The sequence below is a fragment of the Spermophilus citellus genome (assembly GCF_964194105.1).
Source record: "Spermophilus citellus genome assembly, chromosome: 8".
NCBI classification, from domain to species: Eukaryota; Metazoa; Chordata; class Mammalia; order Rodentia; family Sciuridae; genus Spermophilus; species Spermophilus citellus.
In genome coordinates, this window is record NC_138189.1 from 41,090,442 (window position 1) to 41,110,088 (window position 19,647).

The 19,647-nt window shown below is 39.2% G+C and overlaps 1 protein-coding gene across 7 annotated transcripts in view; it reads right to left on the reverse strand.

Annotated features, from left to right (window-relative positions):
- The window catches only part of LNX1 (ligand of numb-protein X 1), a 188,639-nt gene that overhangs the window by 135,570 nt on the left and 33,422 nt on the right, over positions 1–19,647 (reverse strand). For 4 of the 7 annotated variants that reach the window (XM_081303324.1, XM_081303327.1, XM_081303328.1 and 1 more), the window contains exons 2-3: positions 14,125–14,192; positions 4,926–4,964 (exon numbers count right to left, since the gene is read on the reverse strand). The gene's annotated coding sequence lies outside the window, so the exon portion shown is untranslated. Of the gene's footprint in view, positions 1–4,906; positions 4,965–14,124; positions 14,193–19,647 lie in introns of all 7 variants that reach the window. The other 3 variants (XM_081303326.1, XM_081303329.1, XM_081303325.1) reach the window with 2 other exon arrangements.

Consider the following 19,647-nt stretch of genomic DNA (forward strand, 5'->3'; position numbering starts at 1 on the left):
GGCCCCAGATCTCCAAGTTCCCTGTTTGTGATGTCTTAATTTGAGCCTTTGTCGGTATCAGTGCCAGCCATCGTCCAGGGTGACCAGACTGGTTCTTCCGGATGCAGCCTTCCCCCTAAGATAGGACAGTCCCCCCCTCAACCACTTTCTCTTAGTCTGCCTAGGAGGTGGACTGGAAGGACAACCCTGACGAGTTCCGCCCCAGCTGTACTCACACCCCCAGATTGACCCCCAGGGTGACCAGTCCTTCTGAGTGATTAGGCTGCACCTGAACATAGACCGTTCCGTCGGTTCACCCACAACTCACAGCAGTTGTGAGTACACATGAGTGTGGCAGCAAGCAGGTGGGGTCCTTACTATTCAGTACCATGTGGCCATGGGGTTTTGGCAGAGAGGACAGCAAGTTATGCTAAGGACGTCCCCTCCTCATCTCAGTTTCACACACCAACTCCTTGGAGCCCCAAGTTGGGAGAAGGTCTGTGAGGTTCCTGGTTTGCCTTCAACTCATCTCAAGGTAGCATCTTCTCTGGAATGAGGAACCAGGAACCGAAGACCAGGGTCACTGACAGGCCGGTCCCCACCGACAGTCATACGAAAGCCAGTCTCTCCTAGCTGGGTACCACTGTTTCTGCCTGTCTCTCACACCCGTGCCTACAAGTCCTCCCACTATGTGGAATCTGTAAATAGGCTGCGCTCTTCACCCCTGCTTGACTGGCTGCCACCTCCCATGAGCATTGTTGTCCTCCCTTGGAGAAGATCACACGAGATTTCATAGAATAGCAGAAGTGGCTCCTCATCACCAAGCCTTAGAATTCTACTGATGGGATAGAGTAAGACATGGAAACTGGGGTCTATCGATGCTCCTGCCCAAAGCACTGTGAGACATTCCCCTCCACAGTGTCATGGGGATTGGGGCCAAAGGTAGCCAGTGAGCCCGGCTGCCTGTGATCCAGACACCACCCTAGGATTAGTCCAGGTCCCTTGAGCAGCAGACACCTTCAGGAGATAAAAGACCTATGACTTGATTAGGGGAAATAACCTGTATGAGCACCCTGGGTTATGGTGTGAGAATGGCTGGAAGAGCTGTCAGACTGCAATTCAAAGCCAAGGCCAGTGAAGGAGGAAGAGGAAAGGTTGGGTGGAAGTGTGCTTGGGCCACAGGGCTTTCAGATCTACCCCTGATAAATCATCTGGCTCTATTTCCAAGCCAGCTAAACCTGAAGGTCTAGAAAGTTGACAGCTTTCTTACTTTTTTGAGTGTGCCTTAGCACTGGCAGTGCGTATGAAGCTCTGAATCTGCTTTTGAGACTAAAAAGAAAAGGAAAACAGGCAAAAAAATTAGCAGAGACAATGAGAGGACTCATCACTTGTCACTTTTTTTCTGTAAAAAGGTCCTTTCCAGTTGTAAAATGCTAAAATCAAATGATGCTCTGATCAACAAAATTCTTAACGATCAAACAAGACATTTTTCCAATAGGGGAAGCACAGCCATGTCACAGTGTCAAGGCTGCCCCTGAGCCAGCCCTGGCCTTGACATTGCCAGACACACTGACAAAAACGATGGCAATGGTGCAGAAACAAGGGGAGCTGCCCAAATCTACTTGTGGTTTCATGAATTTGATGGAGAATAATTTACCCAATTGATCCTAAGTCCATTTGAAGTTGATGATAAGCTGCTGATCTTTGTTCTACCCTTCATAGGAAAAAAAATATTATTCTTTCCCCACTGACACACTAAATGTACACTAGAAGCTAAAGCTGCACTCTATATTTGTCTTCTTATCACGAGTATGTACTTCCTGCACTGGATGATGTTTGAAGAAAGAAGAACTGAGACCAAATGAGAAGTGACATGTCTTTAAAGTCCTTATCCTTACAAGATGCTTGAAGTAAAGGGGCTGCTCAAGGAAAATCAGTGAATCCTCTCAACTTAAATGCTAGATGAACAAGAAGCAGAACTGGCAGAGCCCATGCTGAGGTGGGAGTATAGAGGCAGGAAGGAGGAAAAGGAAATAGCCCAGGAACTCACTGAAACTGTAGTGAAGATTCTGAATTTCCTAGGTGGTGGTATTGGGGGTCAGGCCAAGTTTTAACTAGACCTCAAAGGGTATGCAAGGTCATATCTGATGTCTGGAATATACTTAGGCTCCGTTTATTTGTTTCTTGTAACCAAAAATCAATTATGATACCAGCCCAAAGTGAGAGACAGACTAAATTGTCTTTTATGTAATGAACTAGAAGGTAAATCCCCCACGTCTAAGGATTTGTGCTCATGTTTGATTGGGAATTAGCCTTTTGGGTGGGAATGGCAGGTTATAGGCTAAGAAGAGAGGGTGCTGGGGCAGGAAACTGGAATAGAGGCTGCTATGCATGCACCAGATTCCAGGAGTGACATGCTACCTTATGTGCCTCTGAATTCCCCTTCCAGATTAATGGAGAGGTCAAGTTTGTGATGTAAGTTTGTTTCTTCTCTCTTGCCTGATATTGGCTCCACCCATCTCACTCCGACACAAACTATCATTGGGTCCTGCATTCTCCCTTTGGTTATCCTACACCTTGTGTTGCACCTTGGTCCCTTTCATAAGCTGTTTTCAGTTACCTGACAAGGGCACCTGCTTCCTGCCCAGTTGGAGACACTGGCTCAAAGACACACCCAGTCCTCTTTCCTCTGTGCCCAGGGCTTATAGGGAAAGCTAAAAATCCTGCTCCTTTTGTGGCCAGAAAGTGTATAGATGAGATTAGAATCTGGAGAAAACTCAAATAATGGTCAAACCACTGAAATCATTGTATCAAAATAAAAATATAAAAATAAGATAAAATAAATAATAAATTAAAGAGTAGAAATAAAATTAGGTACGGTTGTCCCTTGGTAACCAAGGAGGCTTGGTTCCAGGACCTCCTACAGATACCAAAATCCATTATATGATGTCAAATCCCTTATATAAGATGTTGAAGTATTTGCACATAACCTACCTACATCCTCTTCTATACTTTAAATCATCTCTAGTTAACTTATAATACCTAGGACAAAGTAAATGCTATGTAAATAGTTGTTATACTGTATTTAGGGAATAATGGCATAAAGGTGTGTACATACATTGTTATGGTTTGGATATGTAGCTTCCCCTAAAAATCTCATGTGTGAGACAATGCAAGAACATTCAGAGGTGAAATGTTTGGGTTATGAGAGCATTTACCCAATCAGTGAATTAATCCCTTGATAGGAATTAACTGAGTGGTTCCTGTGGCTGGAGGAGGTAGGTCACTGGGGACATGACTTTGGGGTACACATTTGATGAGCTGAGCTTAGTTTCTTTGCTTTCTGATCATCATGTGAGCCGCTTCCCTCCCCCACCCTTTTTCACCATGGTGTTCTGCCTCACCTCAAGCCCAGAGCAATGGAGCCCCGAAGATACTTTTCTTCCTCTACAATTGTTCTTCTCAGGTCTTTTAGTCATGGCAGTGAAAAAGCTGACTAAAACATACATAGTTGGTACAGACTTAATTTTTTTTGAACATTTTCAATTCGAAGTTGATGGAATCTGTGACTTTAGAACCTGCAGCTACGGAGGGCCAGCCGCACATTCACCATGTAGTAGTGCCCCAGAGAACAAGGCCTTGCCTCCCTCCAGCACTGTGCATCTGTAGCCAGGTTACCAGTGACATTGCTAAAGCTGAATCCAATGGTGGTTGTCAGTCTTAATCTACTGCTTTCTCTTGCACCCCACTCCAGCCACACTTGCTTCCTTGCTCTTCCCTGCACATGTGAGACACACCCCCACCATAAGACTTGGTAATGCCTGTTATTTCTGCCTGGACTACTCTTCTCTAGATGCCAACGTAGCTACTCCCTTTTGTCCTTCACTTTTATTCAACAGGGCCTGTCATGAACGATGTATAACTGCAACCTACCCTCTTATATGCTAGTGCCGTGTACCCTACTCAACTCTTCTTTTTCTCCTCAGCAGTTAGCACTTGTAATACACCATGTTAACTGCTTCTTGGTTATGGGTATTGTTTATCACTGGCCTCCTCTCACCCAATTTCTTGAGATCAGGTGTCTTTGTTTGACCCACCAATGCCTAGACTAGAATGTAGAACAAAGTAAGTGTTCAATTAATATTTTTTGAATAAGGAAATAGCAGAGACTTTCCTATTACACTGAAACACACAATTTAACTGCATGCTGTTAATACGGTGAAATAAGGGTACAGACTTAATAACGAGAAGAAAAGAGGCACATGAAGAGGTTTATATTTATATCTGAAATATAAAATTAACATCAGCAAAAATGGTATTTAGATGCTGAGAGCCATAGCCAAGTAGGAATGACGCATGGCATTTTGGGTTGAAAGGTGACACCAGCAAGCCATTGAGATGATAATGGTTATGTTAAGATGCACATTCAATTGGAGATTAGACCCCTGCTGTCTGCCTTGGCCTGCTACTTTGGAGCTCTCCCGAGTTCCCCTTGGTTGGGGAGTGCGGTAGGAGGGAATTCCGGAGGAGGGATTTCCTGTTGGAGTAGTGTGTCCCGGAGGAGCTGCGTGGCGAGGCGTTCGACATTTTTCCCAGGAGTGTGTGTGGAGTGTGCTGGTGGAGTTCAGAAATAAAGTTTGTTCCTGCTTGAGTGGCTTGTGATTTTGTGCCCAGCCAGACTGCGGCATTTAAGTATAAAATCATTCAACAGAATAAAAAGAAGATATTTGGGCAGGACAAAGGACATTTTTTAATAAAGAAGATATAATGATCATAAAACTGTGTACATCAAACACCAAACATCTAAGAGGAAATCATGAACTCAAATCGAATTCCATGCCATGTATGAGTTTGTCGGGACGAACTCAACTACTATGTACAACTATAAAGCTCTAATAAAAATAAATAAATGAGTAAATAAATGTACCTGGAGCATAAAAACTCACCAATGTTGTATATTAGATCTCTAGACTCGTTCGCCCTACCTGTAGAAACAAAAACTATTAGAAATATAATAACAGCTTGATTTTTAAAAAGTATAATTATAGTAGGTAACCTTAGAATGTCATTAGAATAAACCTGAAGCTGTGAGCAGGGGATTAGATAAGACAGAGATATGCAAAATTAATGGAAGGCAATTGAATTATCTATGAAATGTTGAAAGAATATGAAAATAATTTATAATCAAATAAAGTAGCAAAAAGATGAGTTGAATATAAAAAGTGATAAAACAACATCCCTCTCTCCAAACCCTGTGGTTTTCACACTCCTCAGAGAATTGTGGGAGAATACAGGAGACCCAGATCACAAAATCAGTGAGACTTAGTGTCCCCATTAGTATATGGAGAACAAGCTGCCAGGTCAGCTAAGTGTCATACCTAGAATGAGCATGGCATCAATTCTCCCATATTCTAGTGACCAAAGGAGTCACAAAGACCACCAGATTTAGAGTGATGGAGAAAGACTCTACTTTTAGGTGGGGAGTGGCACAGACTCCTGACAGAGTGTGAAGGATGGGAAGAGTGGTATGGTACTCACTTGAAAAATACAATCTACTGCAATAGATGATTGGAACACTTAAAAATAAATTTCAGCACATTATCATTTTAATTTGTATAAGTTTAAGGTGCACAACAGTAATGTTTTGATATACATATGTATAGTGAAGTGTTATGGTTTAGATGTGGTGTCCCCCAAAAGCTCACATGTGAGACAATGCAAGAAGGTTCAGAGGAGAAAGGATTGGGTTGTGAGGACTTAACCCAATCAGTGATTTAGTCCCCTGACAGGGATTAAGTGAGTTGTTAGGGTCTGTAAACAAGTCAGGATGGTGCCTGGCATTTTGCCAGAGGGAGTGGTTTGTGAAGTAACGCCAGCAAGCCATTAAGTGTGGAGATTCCTTATTGGTTGACTGCTGTATCTAGTTTATGTTAATTAAGATGAGCTGTGTGGAATGTATATATACCCCTCCTGTCCTACAATAAACGGCTCCCACTCCTGCTGTATCAATGTACACAAGTTCCTGCGCCCCCCCCCCCGCCCCCCCCCCCCGTTTTTGCTGCAGCTGGGCTGCAGCATTGAGTGGTAACTGAAGTAGTAGGGTTAGCTGGAGGAGGTGGGAATTGGGGGCGTGGCTTTGTGGTATATATTTGTAGCTGGAGAGTGGAGTCTTTCTCTCCCTGTTTCTGAATGATGGTGTGAGCTGCTTTCCTCGGCCACATTCTTCTGCCATGATGTTCTGCCTCACCTTGAGCCCTGAGGACTGGAGCCTGCCTTCTATGGACTGAGACCTCTGAAACCGTGAGCCCTTCAATAAACCTTTTCTCCTTTACAGTTGTTCTGGTTGGGTCTTTTATTCACAACAGCAAAAAAGCTGATTAAACCATGAAGGAATTATTACAGTTAAGTTTATGTGTGGTACAAGTACCTAAAATATACTCAGCAAATTTCCAGTATACAGTACACTATTATTAATTACAATCCTAGACTCATTCATCCTACAGAACTATAACTTTGTACTCCTTGATCTATGTCTCTTCATGCTCCTCCTCACTCACACCTGTTACTCATTCTACTCAGTTTTCATGTATTCAATTTTTTTAAAGATTCCATATATAAATGAGATCATGCAGTATTTTTCTTTTTTCTGACATTTCACTTAGCATAATGTTCTCCAATTTCATTCTTGTTGATGCGGATGTCAGGGTGTGTGTGTGTGTGTGTGTGTGTGTGTGTGTGTGTGTTTGTGTGTGTGTATACCACAATTCCTTTATTCATTCATCAAGCAATGGATACTTTGGTTGTTTCCATACTGTGACTTCATGAACAAAGTTGCCATTAACATGGACATCACATAAATTTATCAGGTGATGACTTCATTTTCTTTGGATACAACCCCAGGGAAAGGATAGCTGGGTCATATGATAGTTCTCTTCTTTTGTTTTTCTTTCTTTCTTTTTTTTTCTTGAGGAGCCTCCATAATATTTTCCATAACAGTTGAACCAATCTACCTTCCCATTCACAAGGTGCAGAGTTCCCTTCTCTCTGCACCCTCGCCAACACTCTTATCCCTTGTCTTTTTGGTAACAGCCATCTAACAGGTGTGAGGTGACCTCTCATTGTGGCTTTGATTCTTTTCCCTGATGATTGGTGATGTTAAGCACCCTGTGACCATTTTTATGTCTTATTTGGAGAAATGTTTATTCAGGTACTTTGTCCGTTTAATAAGTCAGATTTGTTTGTTTGGTTTTTGCTATTGTGTTGTGTGAGTCCCTTACATGTTTTGGATGTTAACCCCTTGTCAGACACATGGACCATAAATGTTTCTCCCCATCCACAAGCTCCCTTTTTAGTTGGTTCATTTTTTCCTTTGCTGTGCAGAAGCTTTTTAGTTTGATGTTGTTCCCTATGTTTATTTTTGCTTTCGTTGCCTGTGTTTTTGTTATTCTATTAAAAAAATCATGTATACACGAAGACCAGTGTCAAAGAGCTTCTGTTTTCTTTCAGGTATGTCATTGTTTCAGAACTTATATTAGGCCTATAATTAATTTTGAACTGACTTTTGTGTAAGTATGAGTTAAGAGGCCAATTTTATTTATTTATTTATTTTTTGCACGTGGATATTCGGTTTTCCTAGCACCATTTATTGAAGAAAATATTCTTTCTACATCATATCTATCTTCTTGGTGCCCCTGTTGAAAATTAGTTGACCAAATATGTTTGGGTTTATTTCTGGGCTCCATACTCTGTGGGTCTTTTTTTTCCAAGAAAACTAGTAAAATATTGAGATATATTAACTTTATATCACATAATTGATAGTGCAGTTAAACATGTTAAAGAGGTTTCATAACTAGGTTGTAAAATTTCCCTTAAAAAGGATTATATTTTCTGCTAGATTTATAAATTTAATAATATCTTTAAATTTAAAAGCTAAGTAGGTATTTCCTCTTAGGATGTAAAAAGCTGGATAAAGCCTCACTAACACCACTGTACAAAAGTAGCCATTGTTGGTACACTTTAGATCTTTGAAAGCAGTTCAGGGAAGGTGAGTTGCAGGATGGAAAAGGAGCATGCAGGATAATCTACAAAATCATAATTTTTCTTTGGTCCATTAGAGAGCTGAGGCTGTAGGAGCAAGTAGCCTGAAATCTAAGGAAAATTCCAACATGCAAACTAGCTTACCCGAAGCGGAGCATGAGAGGAGAACAGATGTGCCAGGCACGGTGGCGCACACCTGTAATCCCAGTGGCTCAGGAGGCTGAGGCAGGAGGATTGAAAGTTCAAAGCCAGCCTTAGCAACAACAAGGTGCTAAGCAACTCAGTGAGACCCTGTCTCTAAATAAAGTACAAAGTAGGGCTGGGGACGTGGCTCAGTGGCAGAGCACCCCTGAGTTCAATCCCTGGTACCAAAGGGAAAAAAAAAGAGGAGAACAGATGTGCATTAAAAGGAGTTATAAAAAACTAGTAATGAGTTTCTGAAGCTAAGTTTAGAAACTCAAGAGCCCCAATTACAAGGGGAAGTCACATCCACATACAAGCTCTTCTCATAACAGAAGACATCAAGCCAAAATCCATTGTTGATTGGCTGAACTTTTTTTTTTCTTTTCCGTTACAGGGTATTGAACCCAGGGGCACTTAACCACTGAGCCTCATCCCAACCCTTTTTTATTTTTTATTTAAAGACAGAGTCTTGCTAAGTTGCTTAGGTCCTCATTAAATTGCTGAGGCTGGCTTTGAACTTGTGATCCTCCTGCCTTAGCCTCCCAAACTACTGGGATTACAGGCGTGTACCACCATGCCTGACCCAATTCACTGCAATTCTGAGAGAATACCATGCAGGATAAATCCCTGCCTCTCTACCTCATGAAAAACAATATTCTTAGACACATCACATTTAAACTGTTGAAAACCAAAAATGAAGAGAAAATCATGAAGAAAGAAGATAGATGGCAATCAGAGGAACAAAAATAGCAGATTTGTCAAACTATCAAAGTCAAAATACCATGTAAGAACATCTTTGAAGTATTGAAGGGGAGGAAAACTGTCAACCCCAATTCTGCACTCAGTGAAACAGTCTTTCAAATAGGAAGGGAAATGAAGGCCTTTTCAGACATGGACTGAGAGCATTATCATCAAACATGCGTTACAAGAAATGTTCAGGGAAGTAGTTCAGGCAGAAGGAATATGCTATCAGACAGAAACCTAGCTCTACATAAAGAAATGAAGGACACTGGAAATGGTAAAAATGAATGGACTGCCAAACTCAGATCGCTTAACATACTTGGGAGTACTTCTCTACTCCAGACTGATGACACAGAACAACTTATCTTCCCCAAACTGCTTTCAAAGATCTAAAGTGTACCAACAATGGTTACTTATGTACAACTTGGCAGAAGATCTCTCAGTCAAGGAAGAGTGGGGCTGAATTTACTGAAGAACAAAAGGGTGGTCAAGTGGAAGAAAATACATAGTGAAGATAAGAAAAACTCATTGAAGTTAGGTGAGCATTGAAAAATCTACTTTAAGAAAAAGAGATAAGGAAGAACTAAATTTTACAATTTATAATTTTAACAACTTAAAATGTAATTAAAAATAAGAATAATATGTTTTAATCTACAAGCCATCCTTGAACACACCAAAAAAATTTCAGTGACTCAATATATCTCTTTGGACTGTGTTGGAATGTTCTGGAGAAAGAAAAAAAAAAGAAGGAATTGACTAATTCTTTTTACTTATTTAGTAATTACATAGTACCTTCCATGTGCTAATTCCTATTCTAAACATCTTACGAATATTAAATAATTTAATGCTCACAATGACCCCATGAGGCAGATACTATTATTTATATATTTACAGATGTGCTCAAGGTCATGTATAAAGTCAAGATTTGAAAGTAAACGTTTTCTATGAAGTCCTTACTTTTTGTTTGTTTATTTAAGATGAGGCTTTTGCTAGCTGCTCAAGCTGGCCTCAAACCTGTAGGCTCAAACAATCCTTCAGCTTCAGCCTCCCAGGTAGGTTAGATTGCAGGCACGTGCCATGCCCCCTGTCTGAAATCTTTATTTTAACCTATGTGCCGTGCTTCTTCCCACACATGACAAATAAATAAACTTCCATATTCCTGCTACAAAAATTTGCATCATTTTCTACATATCCACAGAGCATTTAAAAAGACTGACCATGTACATGACTATAAGGAAAATGCAGCAATTCCAAATTTACAAGCCAAATTAAATACCAAAGAAAAGTGTAAAGACCTCAGTTTATGTTATGTGATCAAAATTCCATAAGTAAGAAAAAAAAATTTTAAAGTTGACAAAAATAAATTGAAAGTTAAATACTTCAAAAACATTCAGCTCAAAGAGGAAATATAGAAATTACTGATAATTTCAAAAATCATAAAAAAGAGAACTTTGCAACATTCTCTAGGAATCTGTGAACGTTCTGAAAAATTCTATAACTGAAATGCTTGCCTATGGAAAACTTCAGATGAGAATTAAACTAAATCCCCATCCTAAAAAATCAAAAAAATAAGAATGATCGATAAAGGTAAAAGCTTAAATTAATGAAACAGGAATCAGAACATGTAGTAGAATATATGAATAAATTTACAATTTTGTTATATAAAAACATCTAAACACGTATACATATCTGTAAATAGGCTTAACTTTTTAAAAAGGGGGAAAAAGCAAAATTATAAATGATCAGGAAGCAGAAAGAACAGATATTAAAATGGCTAAGGGTATTAAAAATAATAAAATATTAAACTATGACAATGAACTTGAAAACTGGAATAAACATTGGAAAAGAAGAAGTAAAACTATTTACATTTGCAGATGATATGATTGTAAACCTAGAAAACCCAAGGAATCTAGTAAAAACGTCATTAGTCCTTCTCTACTCTAGAAATTAGGGGTAGAAAAAAATGTATTTAAAATGATGAAAACCAAAAAAATCCCTGTGAAGTGCTTACAAATAGATGCAATAAGAAGGAAATTAACAACAATAACTTATTCCCCTTATGTGCAAAAGGGAAAATGAAGAAACGGAAAGAGGTACCATAATCTTGGATGGGAAGACTCGTTGTCATAAAAGTATTAGGTTCCTCAAATTGTGTGTGTGTTTCACTAAAAATGACAAGATATGTTTTTGGTTTATTCATTTGCTTTTGGTAATTGGATAAAGTGACCTTGAACTGTTAGAGAAAAAAATTAAATACCAAAGAAAAAGACAAGTAAGTTTGGAAAAATAACTAGAGATGGGCAGGGGACTTGCTTAGAAGTAACTAGAACTTTTATAAAGCCATTGTATTCTAGTAGTGTCTTTTTAGATTCCAATTTTATCGCATATTCAATGATGTAGTACAAATATAAGAGTGAAAAATATAAAAAGATAAAGTAAAGCAAAGCACTTACAAGGAAATCTAGTAAATTATATGTACTATATGGAGGCAGAAAAAAATCTTCCTAATCAAAACTCTGGGAGAAAAGACAGTTATGTTCAACTATAAAAATTATAGCTTTTTCTGTAAAAATAACATAAGATACAATAGACCACAACAGATTTGAATAAAATATATGTAATTCAGATAACATGTGTTTGCTTTGGCAGCACGTATACTAAACTTGTTTTGCAGATAATAGCAGTGATACTCGATAAATAATAATTTGATAATAATATACGATGATTCACTATAATTTGACAAGAGAAACAAGAAAGAAAATAGAAAAATGAGCAAAGGATATGCATAGGCAACACCTAGGAAACCAAATCCAAAGTGACCAAGATACAGGGGAAGGTTGGTTGGTGTTTTTGTTTGCTTGTTGTTGTTTTTTTCTTTTCTTTCTTTCTTTCTTTCTTTTTTTTTTTTTTTTTTTTTTTTTTTTTTTTTTGCAAACAGCTTGTAAAAGCTAGAAAATACCTCCAGTAATAGATTCTATATGATACAACAATATGGTCATTGGAAAGAATGAATTAGCATTTGCTGGTTGACAGGAAGAATTTCAGAAGGTATTGCTTGCTGATAGGGTGCACCACGCAGAGGAAATGTATATTCTATCGTTATTTTTGTGAACTAGACAATGATCAGAAAGCACATGAGTGTGTCTGTGCTTGTATGTGTCCATATACCATTATATAGCCGTGGGCAGAAATAGGAAATATACTCACTAGAGTATTAAATGGGTCTGGGTAGGTGGTGGGTTGGGACTTGAAATGTGAGGAAGACAAGAGGAACTCCCAAATCAAAGTGAAAATAAAAAGATAAAAGGGAAAGTAAACAAATGAAAAGACCACCCATGCCTGCCTGGACTCACGTACCTGTGCTTGAATTGATCATGCACCTGCATTTATGAAAATATATGAAAACATACAGAAATGACTCGGCTGGTTCAAGGGACTCTGACAGACACCTTATTCAGTTCCGGGAAATTTTTGGTTGCATTTGTAACCCTGAGCCTCACATTCTTCAGGAAAGAATTTCTGACTGTGGGATTCTGATACTTTATTCTGAGACTTTCTCTCCCATGACTCGGTGTTTTGTCCTGGACAGAGCGCTGAGGAAGGCATCTGACACCCCTCTGGAAGTGGGTGTCCTTTTGGGTTTTCCACTTCTGCCCCTTCTTGTCCACACTTGCTTTTATGAAGTGACCCTCGTGTTAACCTTTCTAGGCAGAGCAAGGCAGGCCATGGCAGGCATGTTTTCTAAGAGTATCAGACTGCGGTTCTTCTTTGTGCACACTGGAGGGGAGGGGCTCCACAGGGGGCACCTGGGAAAGTGACCCTTGCTTGTTGGGCTAGAGATTTCAGATTTTTAGAGTTGTTTAAATTGTGAAATTCTTCAGGGTCAAATTGAAGTAAAACACAAGAAGCCAAGAACCCTAACTGGAGATCCCTTTAGTCAGCCCACGCTGTTTGCAGCTCGGGAGTCCATCTTCTCCTGGATGCAGACAGAATGTTTGCTGGGTCCACATTCCAGGCTCCCATCCCTCCTCCTCCAGCCTCCTTGTGGTGGAGCAATTTCCTTCACTTCAAAGGAAGCTCCAGGTGCTGGGAAGAGTCCAGGGGTGTGGCCCAGCCTCAGAATCTGGCTCCCTCTCTTTACTGAGACATGTATCCTCTTCCTTTCATCCCAAGTTGACTTTTGGAGCTATTCCTAAATGCATGGGTCTGCTTTTGAACTCTGAGAGTGAGAAAGAAATGTAGTTCTCCTTAAGTTATTGACCCTCGTTTTGTCATGACACTTCAAATTAGGTAACTGCAGAAAGAACCTGGAGGGATAATTACACATGTCACTAAAGAGAAAACGCCACAACGGAAAGGGTAATAAGTAGGGTGTGGGAGATTTAGTGTAGCACCTGGTGGTTTGTTGTGCAGCGATGGTTAACTGACACTGTGTCCACCCCTTGGCAATGCAACGCGTCTTTCCGCAACTAAAGGTGGGACTTCTGACTACATGGGCTGCTGTTGGGACAGTGGGAATTCCAGAAGCTTTGCATCTTCCACTCCTGCCCTCTTGAGACCTTGAGATTACCAAACTGTAAAGACGCTCATCCTAACCTATAGGTGAATGAGTAATTTTAGGAAGAGAACTGAGGCTCTAGCCAACCGCCAACACCAACTCCCAGACACGGGTGAGGCCATCTTGGACTTTCCTCTGTGGTGATCACAGGCAAAACCTTTAGCTCACCCACCCACAGAATTGTGCCAAATAATGAATGACAGTTATTTGAAGGCACAGAGTTTTGAAGTAGTTTGTAAAACAGCAACACCTGATTATTACAGGGGCATGAGCATTTTAACTTAGTATCTTTATTTTTCTAGTTTTCCGTGTAAAATGAAGCACATTTTTTATTTTTTTCCCCTGAGACTTTTCTTAGAAATCTAGGAAAACATATTCCCTACACGGTCACAAATAATTCCTTTGTACTGTACACTGCAAAGCTCACAAGAGACGGAAAATTTGCAAAGGCAGACACAGCATCTCATTTCTGCTCTTGCTGTCCCGTTCCCTGGGCAGCAGTGTACGGCAGTGGGAGGTCAGCATATGTGGACCAAATTAAGCATTTCACATGACACCTGTGTTGCTTTCATCCCATTTCCTGGGTACTTGAATGTGTCACAAAATGGTCTGGTTGTTTAGCTTACCTGGCCAGCTCTGCAGATGTTCCCTGTTGCCTCACTTCTCTATATCCATGGCTCTCTAAGGACCCAGCCTGGAAAAAGAGAACATTTTTTTCAGTTAGTGGAGAACTGAGCTCATTAATCAAGAGAATAGTGGTTGTAGTAAGATGAGTGCTAGCAGCTAACATTTGTTAAAACCTGATAAATATGCTGGTTGCTATGCCATTCATTTTGCATGAATTAGCTAATTTAGTCAATTAGTTCTTTGTCATTTCCATGAGGACACTGAGGCACAGATGGGTGAATTGATTCTTACTGTTAACAGGCAAAGCCTCAGCTCTTAGCAAACACTCTGGCTCTAAGTGTAGCTTGCTGTGAAGATACAGAGGTTTAAACTAATGAATTCCAAAATAGTCACTTATAAAAGTCCCCCGGCTAAAATCACCCATGTTACAATCTCTTAAACTTTTGAATGTCATATGTACTTCCCATTAATCAAGAAACAAAATATTGAGCATATAAAGCCATCTGTGTCTGAGCCGGTTACTATAGAAAGTTATAAAATAAACTATAATACAAAAAAAAATCTTCTGAGAATCTTGGCTCTAAAGGGGTTTACACTATTTTGAAGAGACCAAAGTTACAAAATGAAGTAAGCAAAGAGTAAGACAGGATATAATAATTTTTTTAAAAGAACAGAGAGATTTTGAGATCTTACTTCTTGCAGGAAGAATCTAAGTCATATTTCAGGTTTTCCTTTCTCTTTCTTGGAGCAAAATCACAGATTTCATTTTTGGATGTCACGGCACTAGAAGATGTTTCAATAGGCCAAACTAACCTGTGTTCGAAAGTAGAGTAATCTCCAGAAAAGAAAATTTACTTTGGGATTTAAGATGATCAAATCTGATTACTTCTCAAGAGGCTTAGAAACCCAAAGCTGTAAACACAGCTGGGGAAATACTTGAATGCGGGTCCATAAAAACTCCAGCAAATAATCCATCTTCCTGGCTCATGACTTGGACACTACTCCATGTACATGAATCTATAGGAAAGCAGTAAATATTTTTATACAAACTTGTTGGTGAGGAGAAAAGAAAAATGTATAGATTCATGCCCACCCACATCATCTCTGTGCAGACTGTAAATAGCTTCCTTGTTTTAGCTGAGGTAAAGGCAAAATGTTGTAACCTAGGAATGTTGTCTAATCAAATCTATAAAAATTGGATGTGTCTTCTCAAAATTTAGAGTGCTGACAGAATTAGCTCTGATTGGATGAAAGTAAATGTTCCATTTGTTGGCCAGGAGTCAACAACAGAAATTGAGCCAATTTTCTTTATGCAGAAAAATTTTGACTGATCAAAACCTTTATTTTTTTTTTCTGGAAGGCTTAACATCTATACATCAACAGTTATCTCTGGTAGAAGAATTAGGACTGTTGGCTATTTACTTGTCTTTACTTATTGGTGTTTTTGACATTGTTCGGAATAACATCTGCTGTTTTTATAGTCAAAAGATATTACGATTTTTGTAAAAGCAACCAACCTACTTAATTTTCTTACTAATAGACATTTTTTTTCATTCTAAACCATTTAAGTAAATTACCTCTAACTACTTTGCTTATGAAATAAATCTTTGTCTTTGACTCATTTTTAAATAATTTTCCCTGCTAGGAGAGTTCTTATGAATCACTGTATCTAGAAATACATGTCAATGTTAATGATATTTTGATGCGGGACTTGAGTCTTGGAAAAAAATTTACTCAGAAGAGGAAAGAAATTATGCCTTAAAAATTTCTTTTTCAGATGACTTGCTGTGTAGTTCATTAGCAAGAGACACAAAAAGTACTTTCTAAAATAATAATGGCTCAGAACCTTGCTCTTTGAGATAACAAGGCTCTGTTTTCGCAGGTGGCCTTCTACTCAAAGAACAAAAACTGGAAACATCCATTGAATTGCCCTGTTTACATGTGTTGAGTCATGCTAATGGGACAGAGCTCAGGGAGCCCGGGTACAGAGCCCTTGTGTGAAGGAAAGACCAGTCTCAGCTTCACCACTCCCAGACACCCATACTTTTCATGGTGTCTCTCTAAAGACACCTGATCTATTGGGGAGGACATTTTAAGCAGTGCTGCCAATAGAAAGATAGTGCAAATCATGTACAAAATCTAGAATTTCTACTAGCTAGATTTTAAAAAATAAAAATAAAAAGGCAAGCTCATTTTAATATTATATTTTATTTAAATATATCCAAAATAGAATCACTTCAGTTTAAAAGTGTATTGAGATGTTATATTTTATTTTATAAATTCTTCTTTAAAATTTTTAAAATCACTTTTAACATCATTTTCTTTGGAAAAGAGCTCAGGACACACGTGGCTGGTGGGTACCCTAAAGGGCAGTGCAAGATGAAAATAAGATGAAAATATTGTAATCAAGCAGGATTACAGTTTTTTTTTTTTTTTTTTGTACCAGGAATTGAACCCAGGGGTGCTTAGCCACTTAACCACTGAGCCACATCCCCAGTCCTTTTTATTTTTTATTTAGAGACAGGGTCTCGCTAAGTTGCTGAGGCTGAATTTGAACTTGCGAAATTCCTGACTCAACCTCCTGAGTTGCTGAGATGACAGGCGTGCACCACTGAGCTCAACTTGGATTATAGGATCTTAAAATCATTTTTGTACTATAATTTAATACTATAAAATCAATCCCGTTAAGCATACAACTCAATGGTTTTTAAATTTTGCACAAGTTCAATGTGTAAAAAGTCATACAGACAATAAAGTAAACATTTAACCAGAACTTAACTTCCGACTAGAATTGTTCCATTAAGTTCCAGTCTCTAAATATTTTTAGTCTAATAATTGTCATTTCATCGCTTTTCTTTGTTGAGTTCAAGCTGTTTTCTCTTTCTTGGCTTACGTTTTCAAGGATTTCCATCAAACCTTGTTTTGATACCTTCCCACTTAATTGTTTCTCTTGTCTTCTGTGTAAGATAATTCTCTGCTGCTTTAGTTTTGTTCACGCTTTATAAGTTACTTAACTTGGCCTCAAACTGACTCGTCTAGAAGCTGGACGAAGACACTGTTTCCCAGAGCTTTGCTTCCTGTTATACTCCATCACCGGGATCCGATGGACTGCCTGGGCGCCCCCAAGATGGGGAAAGCAGCACTGGCAGTGTCCTAGAACACTTACATCATCCTCCTTAAAACCCAAACTATTAACATCACTCACTCTTCCTTGCCTCTTCCCCCAGCCCTGGTAATCCCAGTCTGCTTCCTATCTCTAGGGATTTGTATGGAGATGTTATATTTTATTTTATAAATGCTTCAAAATTTTTTTTAAACACTTTTAGCATCATTTTCTTTGGAAAAGAACTCAGGACACACATGGCTGGTGGGTACCCTTTTCATATACATAGAGTCCATTAATCTGTGGCTTTTTGTTCCAAACTTCTTTCACTCAGCATAAAGTTTTCCAGTTTCATCTATGTTGTAGCAGGCATCAGGACTTTGTTCCTTTTTATGGCTAAATGATATTCCATGAGTATATCCCATGTTTTGTTCAGCTATTCATAAATGTATGGGGCTCTTTGGCTACAAAGAATTACTTCTATGAACATTCATATAAGTTTTTGTGAGACCATATTTGCAATTCTATATAACATAAACGTAGGAGTGGGGTTGCTGGGTCATATGGTAATCCTATGTTGAGCTTTTTGATGAAATACCAGACTATTTTCCAAAGTGGTTGCACCGTTTTACATAACCGTCAGCAACATATGAAATTTCCAATGCTCCACATCCTTGCCAACCTTTATTATTGTCTGTCTTTTTTATTACAGCCATACTAATCCAAGGTCAGCTGGTATTCTCATGGGTTAAGAAAATATAAAAACCATGGTTATAAAACACAAGAGGATCATATACTATTCCTAAAGATTTAAAAGATTAGGAGCTAAACTCACATTTGCCCAGTCTATTTGTTAAAAACAAACAAACCACCTTGAGGCTTTATGCAAAAGATTTTAGTCTCTCTGTTCCATTAGCGAGTGAGGTGAGTGGTTTTAGTAATGTTAATTAATACCGATTTACAATTACTGAGTTATTTATCTATATTAGCTCATGGAATCTTCACATTAACCTGGGGGTAAGTAATATTTCTATCATCTGCACTTTATGTATGTGTATTCTGAGGCTTAATGATAAATAGCTCAGAGTCCACACTTTTAGCCTTATTTATTAACATCCCTTGGCAGGAAGTTATTGAAGGTCTCCTCTAGACCAGTGGTTCTCAAAGTGTGGTTCCCAGGCCAGCAGCAACTGCATTACCTGGAAGGATAGTAGAAATGCAAACTCTTAGGCCCCACCCCAGGTGGGATCTATCATCCTGTGCTATAACAAGCCCTCCGGCTAACTGATGCAGGCTAGTGTTTGAGAACTTTTTTCCTAGAACAAATATAACATAGACCAATGTTTATAGAAAAACCATGGGGCAGACCCAGTATAAGGTGTTAGGTACATTCAGTTTGAGCATTCAATACTGAAAAAGACATAGCTGTCCCTCAGTGTTTAGATTCATGTGACTTTGACAGATGAGTGGATCAGTATTAACTTGGAGGGTAACACATTCTAAACAAAGCTGTGCATGTGATGACCCACCCACGGAAGGCTGAGTAAGCTTCCCTGTGGAAATGACTTAGGAGCATCCAATAAACTTGGGAAGACAACATCGGTTTGAAGATATCAAGTATAGTTGTTGCCACTGTTACTTCCAAGAGAGAATCCAAATTCTACAGCCGGCCTTCAATACATTGTAACACCATAACTGACTCCTGCTGATGTCTCCGCCTGTGTCTCCCTTGTAGTTCCCTGTTACCCCAAGTGCGGTGCACAAAACCCACCAACATCACCGGGAACCTAGTAGCTTTGTTAGTGAGGCAGAATCTCAGAGCTTGCTTCTGACCCAGGAATCTGAATTCACATTTAACAAGATCTCCAAGTGACTTGCATGCATATGAAAGTTTCAGAAGTTCTGCTCTGGGGACTGGAAACGATTCTCAATTTTCTAACCTGCCAGATGATAGCACTGTGTAGAACCCTGTGCTTGGGATATCCTACCCAGGATGTTTGACAGAATCACACAGGAAGTTAAGACGACTGGGAGGTCACTAGGAGTGAAGGAGAAAATCTAGTTTCTACTTCTGAAAAATTTGCATTATGATTTCTTATTATATTTTGGTGTACCCAAGCCCACCTCAAAGGGCAGAGGTGGTGACATGAGACAAGGTCTGGGTTGACAGCTGGGTCCTAAATTGCATGCTGATCACAATGAATTGCTTTGGGTTTCTTTCATTTCAGATCCCTGGACTGTCTCCTCATTCATAAATGAAGGAATTGGAGTGAGTGATCTTGCTATATGCAGCCACCCCCCTCACCCCCTGCTTACATATACTCTTGAGTCTTTTTAAGCATGAAAATTTGAATATTTTTGGTATGTAAGTCTCTTTGGAAATGAAGGTTTTATTTGAACAGCCCTCTGGAGATTAATA